This window comes from Magnolia sinica, chromosome 12 (assembly GCF_029962835.1).
Source record: "Magnolia sinica isolate HGM2019 chromosome 12, MsV1, whole genome shotgun sequence".
In the NCBI taxonomy this organism is placed as follows: Eukaryota; Viridiplantae; Streptophyta; class Magnoliopsida; order Magnoliales; family Magnoliaceae; genus Magnolia; species Magnolia sinica.
Genome location: NC_080584.1, coordinates 76,291,579 through 76,304,904, shown reverse-complemented (window position 1 = coordinate 76,304,904; position 13,326 = coordinate 76,291,579).

Here is a 13,326-nt window from a genome sequence, read left to right as displayed (position 1 = left end):
TTCAAGAAATTTCCCTTAAAAGCCATACGAGGATCCTTTAATAATTTACATTTTTAAAGGATATATATATTACCCTTCTTGAATGTAGAACACATTGGGAAAGCGGCATTTGATTTTGTAGATTGACAAAAAAGATATTTTGATTTCTAACCATCATTCCACAAGTCATATAAGTCTAGATGATTGTAACTATCCATAAAAAATTCCAGATAAGTCATACATTGATTTGGTGTTTGGACCAGTTAAGAAGTAAGAAATTTCCTAACGCAATTAGGAGAACTATAACACATATAGTGCTCGGACGGCACTGTAATACTTCTTTAATTTGTTTTTGGTCAAAACTGCTCTCGAAGCACTACACGTTGTAAGTGCTCAGGGAGCGGATTAGGTGAGACTCCGAATGCAAATCTCATGTCGACCATAATACAGGAAACAGTGGTCATTGAATGGACACCATTAAAAGCCTCACAGGGGCCAAAAAAGTTTAGATCAAGTTTATATTTATGCTTTCCCTTCATCTAAGTCTACTTGATCTCATGGATAAGTTCGATGTCAAAGAAACATTACAGTGGGCCCAAATAAGTTTTTAATGGTAAGTGTTCAATCACCGATGTTTCCTTTGGTATGGTCCACCTGAGATGTGGATCCAACTCATTTTTAAGTTCATGCCCTAAAATGACCTTACAAAATAGATGAACGGCGCGGATAAAGTACATAATATCATAGTGTGGCCCAAAGAGCATTAAAGGTGGGCCATTACATGGTCGCAGGTCGCGCCAACTCGTCCGGTAAAAATCGAAAGTGAAAGTAATTTGGGGGAAAAGTGTCCCGAACGCACAGTTTCAAAGTCCCGTACTCCTGCCCAAATCTCGACCAAAAATCAATAAAAGAAAATAAAAATAAAAATAAAAATAAAAATCGCTGAAGATTCGTAGAAATCCCTATTGCGTTTGAAATATATTATCCAATGAAAGGGAAACCAAGAAAAGAAGAAGAAGAGGAAATCAGAGGTTTTTCGTATCCACGGAATTCAGGCCTACGACTTTCGACGGATTCGCGATTAGCCCACCAAATACTGTTTGCGATCAACCAATCCTCTTCAAGGTACCGGAAATATATTATCCAATGAGAGAGAGAGAGAGAGATGCTGACCTGCTTAAAGCTCGCCTTCTGCAACAGCCACAACCTGCCCCGGCAAAAATCTGACGGTTTGGTTGGAGGCGATAACTGGAAGATTTTGTAAGGTGAAAGAAAGAGAGAGGGAGGACGATGAGAGAGTTGGAGCAAGATCGGGAGGGAGATAGGGTTAAGTAATGGAGCTTGCGCACGCGAGGACGAGAGAGAGAGAGAGACAGAGAGAGAGATTTGGGGGTTTTGATTTGGGGGTTTTGTTTGGGCGGGCCACTATTTGAGAGCGCGCCCAAATTTGGGGCGGGGTCTGGTATGGCTCTGTGGGCCCCACCATGATGCGTGTCAAACATCTACCCCATCAGTCAGATGCATCATCCTATGTAGGGCCCAAGGATTAAAAATCAAATCAATCTATGACTTGTGTGGGCCACACCACATACAAAAGTTGAGAGGGATTACCCTCCATTAAAACGTTCATAATTATTTTTTGGGCCCACAGATATGTGGTCCACAAATCCAGCCCATCCATTATGTGTGTGCCACTTGGACGAGGGGTCATACCAAGTTTAAGATGCATCCAAATTTCAGGTGGGGCCCACCAAGTGCTTTTATATGTTTTAGGCATGTCTTCACATGATTTTAGATGGTATGGCCCGCTGGAGTTCCGTATATGGCTGATTTTTGGGATATCCCATGATTTAAAGGGGACCCATCAAATGCATGTTGTTGATGTTTGACACACGCCATGGTTGGGCCCACACAACTTGACCTCACGGGGAAGGCATGGATTAAACACATACATCATGTGGGCCCCACAGAATAAATGAAATTAGGATTTAAAAATGATACTAAATAAAAGTATTTAATTGAAATTTAATGATGAAATTGAGACTAATAATATCAAATATTCTTGGAAATTTGGAGGATGTTGTAAGGTATGGACATATCACATGGCAATATAAATCTCAGGTGGACCACACCATTAAAAACTTCTTAGGGTCCAATGTAAGGTTTATTTGCTACCTATAATGAATGAAGCAAGTTGGTTTTTATTTTTTCCCATCATCTGGGCCTGTATGACCTAATCAACAGATTATATGTCAAACAAAAAGTACAGTGAGCCTTATGAGGGTTTTAATGGTGGATATCCAATCACTATAATTTACATGTGGTGTGGATAAAAGCTTAAAAGGAAAAAACCAACAGACAGTTAATGGTGGATATCCAATCACTATCTGTCAACCAAACGGCATGTTTATAGGTTTCCGAATTTGTAACTCTTAAATTTCAAGATGAACTAAGATGAACTGATTGCGAGTTCTCATAGAACAAAAAGCTACATGTTGCAGCATAAAAGTATAACTGCTTGCCAGCTATAAAACAAATATCGACATGAACATGTGCATCGACGTGGCTTCCATATTGGACGTTATCCTGTTCAACTCAGTTTTATGGTTTTTATCCAGTCTGTACAAAGATATTGACGTTATCTATTTCAACTCAGTTGCCCAAAAAACTGTAGTAGGCATCAGCCCAAGAATAGTCAAAGATAAATTCTCCATACAAGTGACTGCAATTCAAAGTAACTAAAATATATAGTTCAGCTACTATCGAATCCCAACTGTTCATCAGGTTGTTTTTATATGAGGCATGACACCATTGGAAGACAAAAGGTAGAAGACGCGTCGTATAGAAACAACAGAGAAAAAAGAAAAGGAAAAGACCAATGATGGTGGAAGACACATCACCCCTTGGCATATATAGTTGAGATGTTTCCCTGACCATGGCTCACCTTGATGCATGTATATACCTACCGTGCAATAGTTTTTTCAACTCATTTTATCGCAAAATCGTGTATCAAAACTCAAGACTATACCATAAAAACTTCCTATGATACACTGGAATGTTTATTTTCCATCCAACCTTTTGATTAAGTTAATCAGATTCATATATATATTAGTTTGATTCAAAAGTTTTGGAGCTCCAATGAGTTTTTAATTGTTTACAATCATCATCACTGAGTTTTTATTATGTGGTCCACATAAGATGTGGATCTGCCTCATTTTTTTGTTTTACTTTGTAAAATGATCATGAAAAATAGATGGATGGAGTGGATAAAACACATACACTATGGTGAGGCTCAAAGATCTTATTCAATAGTACTTAATTGGGGTGTTTATGCAACATTACGAAAAATAAAATAAGAAAGATAGAAGAAAAAGACCTAATGACTGACTTCTCAACCTTTCCCTCGGTCGTTGCCAAAACGCCTACACCGTTTGAACCGACTTGAAGTTCATTCCGAGGCCTACTTCGATGAATGGGTTGTATATTCATGCCATCCATCCGTTTTCTCGGATCATTATTTTGCAATGCTATACAAAAAATTAACCAGATACAAATATCCGGTGGATCATACCATTGGAAAAAGAGATACAAATATCCTGTGAATCATAACATTGGAAAAAGAAGTAATAAAATTAAAAGCTTTACATGGGTAACAAAAGTTTTGGTTCAAGTTGATGTTTGTATTTTACCTGTTACGATTCACCATGTCAACCGGTTAGATGAAAAAAACAATATAGATATACTTATGATAGGTCCCAAGAAGTTTTTAATGGTGGGCGTTCAGTCATCACTGTCTCTTGTGATGTTGTCCACATGAGATTATTATTTTATTAATTTTTGAAAGCATGAGCTAAAATGAGCTAGAAAATTGGATGGATACATTGTTATGGTAAAAAATGGACTGTACATATGTATAAACTTGAAGACTATGGAATGCTTTAGGCCCAAAAAATCACCCCTGCTTAAGGTCTCAACTTCAGCCGCATCCGAAAGAAGATGTCTTCCGTAATACACGGTCACTATCCAAGATGCATTATTATATACACTACCGCCCTTGAAAGCGTATAAATACAGTTGCTGCCATCTTAAGAGCATGAACTCAAAATTGAAGCATATCCAAAGCTAGAAGTAGACCACGGTAGCAGAAACCATGGGAATTAAATGTATACCATTGAAAACTTCCTTGGTGCTATAGAAATTTTCAATCCAGCCGATATTTGTATTTTCCCTTCATCCATGTCTCTGTAACCCATGGAACAAGTTGGATGGCATGTAAACATAGCTGCGGACCCTGGGAAGGTTTCAACGGCGGATGGTCATTATCTCTGATGTTTCCTCTGAAATGGTCCATTTGAACTATGGATATGCTTCAATTTTAGGGTCATGATCTAAAATAAGCTGATAAAACGGATGGATATGGCGTGGATAATACATATACATCCCGCGTGGACTTAGAGAGATTACTCACTATGCCAAAGTATGTAGGTTGGCCATCCGCTCTCGAAAGTCAGGCAAATTCTAGCCCTTGATCCGGCGGTATTAATCTCCAGCTCTCTCATCTACAATCATTGATGACAGTGGGGGAATTAAGCTAGCATCTTTTACTCTCTAAAATTTCACACCGTTGAAACAAAAATCAGCTTGATCCAAAACTTATATGGCCCCAAAATTTTTTTAAATGGTTGAGGCTGATTCAACGTTGTTTCATGTAATGTGGTCCACTTAAAATTGGGATATATCTCATTTTTAGTCTCACACCGTAAAATGATCTGTAAAAATAAATGGACGGCATGGATGAAACACATACATCATGGTGGGGCCCACAGAGCACCGACCACCAGCCAATGGCTGGTGTCAGGGGGAGTAGCCAATCCGTTTCCGAGAGAGACTGCCTTAACCAAACGGCAGTCTCCTCTCTGTCTCTCTCTCTCGCTCCCTCTCCGTCCTCTCGCCCTCCATCTCTCTCTTCCTCTCTCTCTGATCTCTCCACCCTCTCCTCTCTCTCTCCGTCTATCTCTTCCTCTCTCTCTGATCTCTCTTGCGGACCGTTGCCGAGCGCCCTACCCACGCACGGCCTCTCTCTCTCTCTCTCTCTCCGTCGGCTCGGTTGAAGTTCATTCACGACAGCGAGGTATATCTCTCTCTCTCAATCTCTCTCAATATTAATGCCAATTTAGGAAATTAGGAGTTAGTAGTTTATAGATTCTCGATTTGAATGTGGACCCCAAAATGGGGGATTTAGGGATTTTATGATTTTGGGGATTTGAGGACTGCTTTGATTAGGCTGGTTAGGGATTCTCTCAATCTCTCTCATTGTCCAAACTGGCTGGATTTAGGGATTCTCTCAATCTCTCTCATTGTCCAAACAAATAAGACAATTAGGACCCCAAAATGGGGGATTTTAGGATTTTGGGAAGTTCATTCACGGCTTTCATGTTTTGCCTTCTTTGACTGCTTTCTCAGGCTGGTTAGTCTATCTGATTCAGATTTGTTTGGACTTTATCTTTTGAAAGAACATATAGAGTTTAATTGGGATTAGTAAGGCACTTTCTTTGATTAGGGATTTGTTCTCCATACTTTCAGCATTGTAGGGATCTAAGCTTTCTGAAGCCTTGTCTAGCTGTTTGTTTTGGTGTTACTTATCATCTACAAAAACAAAGTTGTTTCACTCCACAAAATGTGCAAAACAAACAAACAATGCCTAAGACAAATCATTAATACATAATGACTGAGCCCATGTAAAAGAAAAACATCAGGATGAACTTAAACCTTAATATCGATGTGCATTGTTTTCGATGGTGTGGCCTACCTAACAATTGCATATGCCTAATTTCCTACAAAATTTATAGACCTAATTTTTGAGTATCCTATCATCATTGTAAGACTAAGTTAACATATCCATACATTTTAGTAGGCCCCACATAAACAATTAAATAACATTTACAATAAGCTGAATGAGAGTTGCAGAAAAGATTTTTTTTTAAAAATCTTTCTAAAAGACATCCCTAAATACTAGAGTAAAATACACGAGGATATTAGATTTGGGATCTTTTTGTGATCTAAGGCATTTATTTAATAAAAATTTAAATGAGCAATGCCAAAATATAAAAATCTTAGATTGAGCATTACAGCCCATATATGAAAGGCTATGATGAATGTCCACATCCACTGCAAATTTTGCCAAATTTTGAAAGACAATAAATAATTCAATCAGGACCTTTTATATATTATCTACGTAACGTTTAACTTGAATCATTGCCAGACAATCTAATATTTAAAGAGTAAAGTCCCAACATATCTTATTACAATACATCCGAAGTATTTGAGCGAACCCTTTAAAATCATTTTCTACAAATATTTGGAGAGAGCAACCAAAAACGTGACATAGTTCCACTTTCTGAGCAAAATACATTGTTTATATATAGATAAATGAGATAGCTAACCATTTAAAATAGGGACGTGGTTTGGCTAGTGATGCTGCCATCAGCCTGATGGCTAGTGGTCGGTGCTATGTGGGCCCCACCATGATCTATCTGTTTTATCCACACCGTCCATTCATTTTCACACGTCGTTTTAAATATTTATTTTATAAATGAGGTGGATCAAAATCTCATTTGGACCACACCATGGGAAAATAGTAGTAATTGAATGTCTACCATTAAAAACCTCATAGGGCCCACTGTAATGTTTATTTGACATCCAACCTGTATATTAGGCCATACAGACCTGGATGAAGGCAAAAAACAAATATCAGCTTACCCCAAGAAGTTTTTAATGGTGAGATTTCAATCAACACTGTGTGACCAACTTGAGATTTTGATCTACCTCAGTTTTGGGTTCATAGTATAAAATTATCTGAAAAAATGTATGGAAAGCATGGATGGGACATATACTTCATGTTGGGGTCCACAGAGCACCGACCTCTAGCCATTCCTTAAAATAGAGGTTTTATATGAACCTTTGGCAGATGGTTAGTTGTCATGCAACCTATTCATAAGATCATACGGGCATGGGCAAAGGGGAAACATTAAAATAAGCTTGATCCAAAACTTCTATGGCCCTTAAGAAATTCTATATAGTAGATGTTCATGGGTGACATTGGTTCCATTTCTTTATAGGCCTGAGCATTTTATGAAGAAGTCAACATCTTTTAATATTCATATATTTCTTTTGTTAATGATTTAAATAATCCCTTCCCTTCTCTAATACAATATATATATATATATGGACACACACACCTGCACATGCACACAGACATATATGTTGAGGTGCATATGAAATAGACACACACAACATCCATGTTGTAATTACAGTTATCTATAATGGCATTTATATTTCTAAGGTCGATTATAATCTTTATATGCCATTCTACCCATTCACAAGTGACTCCAACATCCATGTTGTAATTACAGATATCTATAATAATAATAATAATTTGTTCATTATAGTTCATAGACAATAGTTATCATTGTGGTTACAGTGATTCATTATGTGACAGGTTTTTAGGTGAGATGAACGAGTTTCAAAACAAAACCAGTCTGCGGTTTTGAGAAGCAATTCCCAAGATGTATGTGTGTTTCAATGGCCATCTGCACCTTGAAAGCATTCAATGGAAGGTAAAGAAAGCCTAAACCATTGGAGTGGCCTGGCCATTTGGACAGGCCGTGTTTATGTATTTGCTCAAAATTAATGGAGCAGACCTGGATGTGCGTCGGAGCTATCCGGATGAGTGGGGGTCCCTGGAAGGTGGGAACAGCTGTTATGACCATGATGAAGCTGTCCATTTCCTATGGACAGCATTGGAGGGGCCTGGCCATTTGGACAAACCGTGTTTATGTATTTGATCGAAATTAATGGAGTAGACCCGGATGTGCGTCGGAGCTATTCGGAAGAGCGGGGTTTCCTGGAAAGAGGGAACCGCTATTATGACCATGATGAAGCTGTCCATTTTTTAGGGACAGCATTGGAAGGGGGCTGGCATTTGCGTCGGATGGCCTTGTTTATATCTGTATTTGCTTTGCAGGGACCATACCCTTAACCTAAACCAAAACCTATGACCTAAAACCTTAACCTATAACCTAAACCTCAACCTTAACCTAAACCTAAACCGTAACTTAAAACCTAAAACCTAAACCTAAATCCAAAACCTAAATCTAAACCTTAACCTATTCTCAATTCCCTAAACCTATATCTTATAACCTAAACCTAAACCTAAACCTAAACCTTAACCTATACCTATAACCTTAACCTAAACCAAAACCTATGACCTAAAACCTTAACCTATAACCTATAACCCAAACCTATTCTCAAATCCGATTTCCTAAACCTAAACCTTGACCTATTCTCAATTCTCTAAAGCTATAACCTATAACCTAACCTAAACCTATCCTCAAATCCCAAAACCTATAACTATAGCCTAAACCTTAACCAAAAACCTATAACCTAACCTACCCTAAACCAATAACCTTCACCTAAACCTAAACCTATAAGCTTAACCTAAACCTAAACCTATAACCTAAAACTATTCTCAAATCCCTAAACCTAAACCTAAACTTATAACCCAAACCTATTCTCAAATCCCTAAACCTAAACCTTAATGTGTTCTCAAATCCCTAAACCTAAACCTACACCTAATCCTAAGCTCAACTCCCTAGCCTAAACCAAAACCTAAACCCGGTTCCGAACCCGAACCCAATTTTCTAAACCTAAACCTTGACCAATCCTCATTTCCCTAAAGCTGTAACCTATAACTTAACCTAAACACATAACTATAACCCAAACCTATTCTCAAATCCCTAAACCTAAACCTAAACCTACACCTAATCCTAATCTCAACTCCCTAGCCTAAACCTAAACCTAAACTTGAAAACCTAAACCTAAACCCGGTCCCGAACCCGAACCCGATTTCCTAAACCTAAACCTTGACCTATTCTCAATTCCCTAGAGCTGTAACCTATAACCTAACCTAAACCTATCCTCAAATCCCAAAACCTATAAATATAACCTAAACCTTAACCAAAAACCTATAACCTAACCTACCCTAAACCAATAACCTTCACCTAAACCTAAACCTATAAGCTTAACCTAAACCTAAACCTATAACCTAAAACTATTCTCAAATCCCTAAACCTAAACCTAAACTTATAACCCAAACCTATTCTCAAATCCCTAAACCTAAACCTAAACCTTAATGTGTTCTCAAATCCCTAAACCTAAACCTACACCTAATCCTAATCTCAACTCCCTAGCCTAAACCTAAACCTAAACTTGAAAACCCAAACCTAAACCTGGTCCCGAACCCGAACCCAATTTCCTAAACCTAAACCTTGACCTATTCTCAATTCCCTATAGCTATAACCTATAACCTAACCTAAACCTATCCTCAAATCCCAAAACCTATAACTATAACCTAAACCTTAACCAAAAACCTATAACCTAACCTAACCTAAACCTATAAACTTCACCTAAACCTAAACCTATAACCTTAACCTAAACCTAAACCTATAACCTAAACCTATTCTCAAGTCCCTATCCCTAAATCTAAACCTATAACCTAAACCTATTCTCAAATCCCAAAACCTAAACCTAAACCTTAATGTATTCTCAAATGCCTAAACCTAAACTTGAAAACCCAAACCTAAACCCGGTCCCGAACCCGAACCCGATTTCTTAAACCAAAACCTTGACCAATTCTCAATTCCCTAAAGCTATAACCTATAACCTAACCTAAACCTAAACCTATAACCTTAACCTTAACATATAACCTTAACCTAAACCTAAACCTATAACTATAACCCTAACCTATTCTCCAATCCCTAAACCTAAACCTAAACTTATAACCCAAACCTATTCTCAAATCCCTAAACCTAAACCTAAACCTAAACCTAAACCTTAATGTGTTCTCAAATCCCTAAACCTAAACCTACACCTAATCCTAATCTCAACTCCCTAGCCTAAACCTAAACCTAAACTTGAAAACCCAAACCTAAACCCGGTCCCGAACCCGAACCCGAACCCGATTTCCTAAACCTAAACCTTGACCTATTCTCATTTCCCTAAAGCTATAACCTATAACCTAACCTAAACCTATAACTATAACCCAAGCCTATTCTCAAATCCCTAAACCTAAACCTACACCTAATCCTAATATCAAGTCCCTAGCCTAAACTTAAACCTAAACTTGAAAACCCAAACCTAAACCCGGTCCCGAACCCGAACCCGATTTCCTAAACCTAAACCTTGACCTATTCTCAATTCCCTAAAGCTATAAACTACAACCTAACCTAAACCTATCCTCAAATCCCAAAACCTATAACTATAGCCTAAACCTTAATAAAAAACCTATAACCTAACCTAACCCAAACCTATAACCTTCACCTAAACATAAACCTATAAGCTTAACCTAAACCTAAACCTATAACCTAAACCTATTATCAAATACCAAAACCAAAACCTTTTCCTTTAATGTATTCTCAAATGCCTAAACCTAAACCTACACCTAATCCTAATCACAACTCCCTATCCTAAACCTAAACCTAAACTTGAAAACCCAAACCTAAACCCGGTCCCGAACCCGAAACCGATTTCCTAAACCTAAACCTTGACCTATTCTCAATTCCTTAAAGCTATAACCTATAACCTAACCTAAACCTATACTTATAACCTAAACCTATCCTCAAATCCCAAAACCTATACCTATAACCTAAACCTTAACCAAAACCTATAACCTAACCTAACCTAAACCTATAAACTTCACCTAAACCTAAACCTATAACCTTAACCTAAACCTATAACCTAAACCTATACCCAAATCCCTATCCCTAAACCTAAACCTATAACCTAAACCTATTCTCAAATCCCAAAACCTAAACCTAAACCTTAATGTATTCTCAAATGCCTAAACCTAAACCTACACCTAATCTTAATCTCAACTCCCTAGCCTAAACTTAAACCGAAACTTGAAAACCCAAACCTAAACCCGGTCCCGAACCCGAACCGAATTTCCTAGACCTAAGCCTTGACATATTCTTAATTCCCTAAAGCTATAACCTATAACCTAACCTAAACCTATTCTCAAATCCCAAAACCTATAACTATAACCTAAACCTTAACCAAAAACCTATAACCTAACCTAACCTAAACCTATAAACTTCACCTAAACCTATACCTATAACCTTAACCTAAACCTAAACCTATTCTCAAGTCCCTATCCCTAAACCTAAACCTATAACCTAAACCTATTCTTAAATCCCAAAACCTAAACCTAAACCTTAATGTATTCTCAAATGCCTAAACCTAAACCTACACCTAATCCTAATCTCAACTCCCTAGCCTAAACCCGAACCCGAACCCGATTTCCTAAACCTAAACCTTGACCTATTCTCAATTCCCCAAAGCTATAACCTATAACCTAACCTAAACCTATTCTCAAATCCCAAAACCTATAACTATAACCTAAACCTTAACCAAAAACCTATAACCTAACCTAACCTAAACCTATAACCTTCACCTAAACATAAACCTATAGGCTTAACCTAAACCTAAACCTATTCTCAAGTCCCTATCCCTAAACCTAAACCTATAACCTAAACCTATTATCAAATACCAAAACCTAAACTTTTTCCTTTGATGTATTCTCAAATGCCTAAACCTAAACCTACACCTAATCCTAATCACAACTCCCTATCCTAAACCTAAACCTAAACTTGAAAACCCAAACCTAAACCCGGTCCCGAACCCGAAACCGATTTCCTAAACCTAAACCTTGACCTATTCTCAATTCCTTAAAGCTATAACCTATAACCTAACCTAAACCTATACTTATAACCTAAACCTATCCTCAAATCCCAAAACCTATACCTATAACCTAAACCTTAACCAAAAACCTATAACCTAACCTAACCTAAACCTATAAACTTCACCTAAACCTAAACCTATAACCTTAACCTAAACCTATAACCTAAACCTATACCCAAATCCCTATCCCTAAACCTAAACCTATAACCTAAACCTATTCTCAAATCCCAAAACCTAAACCTAAACCTTAATGTATTCTCAAATGCCTAAACCTAAACCTACACCTAATCCTAATCTCAACTCCCTAGCCTAAACCTAAACCTAAACTTGAAAACCCAAACCTAAACATGGTCCCGAACCCGAACCCAATTTCCTAAACCTAAACCTTGACATATTCTCAATTCCCTAAAGCTATAACCTATAAGCTAACCTAAACCTATTCTCAAATTCCAAAACCTATAATTATAACATAAACCTTAACCAAAAACCTATAACCTAACCTAACCTAAACCTATAAACTTCACCTAAACCTATACCTATAACCTTAACCTAAACCTAAACCTATTCTCAAGTCCCTATCCCTAAACCTAAACCTATAACTTAAACCTATTCTCAAATCTCAAAACCTAAACCTAAACCTTAATGTATTCTCAAATGCCTAAACCTAAACCTACACCTAATCCTAATCTCAACTCCCTAGCCTAAACCCGAACCTGAACCCGATTTCCTAAACCTAAACCTTGACCTATTCTCAATTCCCCAAAGCTATAACCTATAATCTAACCTAAACCTATCCTCAAATCCCAAAACCTATAATTATAACCTAAACCTTAACCAAAAACCTATAACCTAACCTAACCTAAACCTATAACCTTCACCTAAACCTAAACCTATAAGTTTAACCTAAACATAAACCTATAACCTAAACTTATTCTCAAGTCCCGATCCCTAAACTTAAACATATTATCAAATCCCAAAACCTAAACCTAAACCTTAATGTATTCTCAAATGCCTAAACCTAAACCTACACCTATTCCTAATCTCAACTCCCTAGCCTAAACCTAAACCTAAACTTGAAAACCCAAACCTAAACCCGGTCCCGAACCCGAACCCGATTTCCTAAACCTAAATCTTGACCTATTCTCAATTCTTTAAAGCTATAACCTATAACCTAACCTAAACCTATACTTATAACCTAAACCTATCCTCAAATCCTGAAACCTATAACTATAACCTAAACCTTAACCAAAACCTAACCTAACATAAACCTATAAACTTCACCTAAACCTAAACGTATAACCTTAACCTAAACTTAAACCTATAACCTAAACCTATACCCAAATCCCTATCCCTAAACCTAAACCTATAACCTAAACCTATTCTCAAATCCCAAAACCTAAACCTAAACCTTAATGTATTCTCAAATGCCTAAACCTAAACGTACACCAAATCCTAATCTCAACTCCCTAGCCTAAACCTAAACCTAAACTTGAAAACCCAAACCTAAACCTGGTCCCGAACCCGAACCCAATTTCCTAAACCTAAACCTTG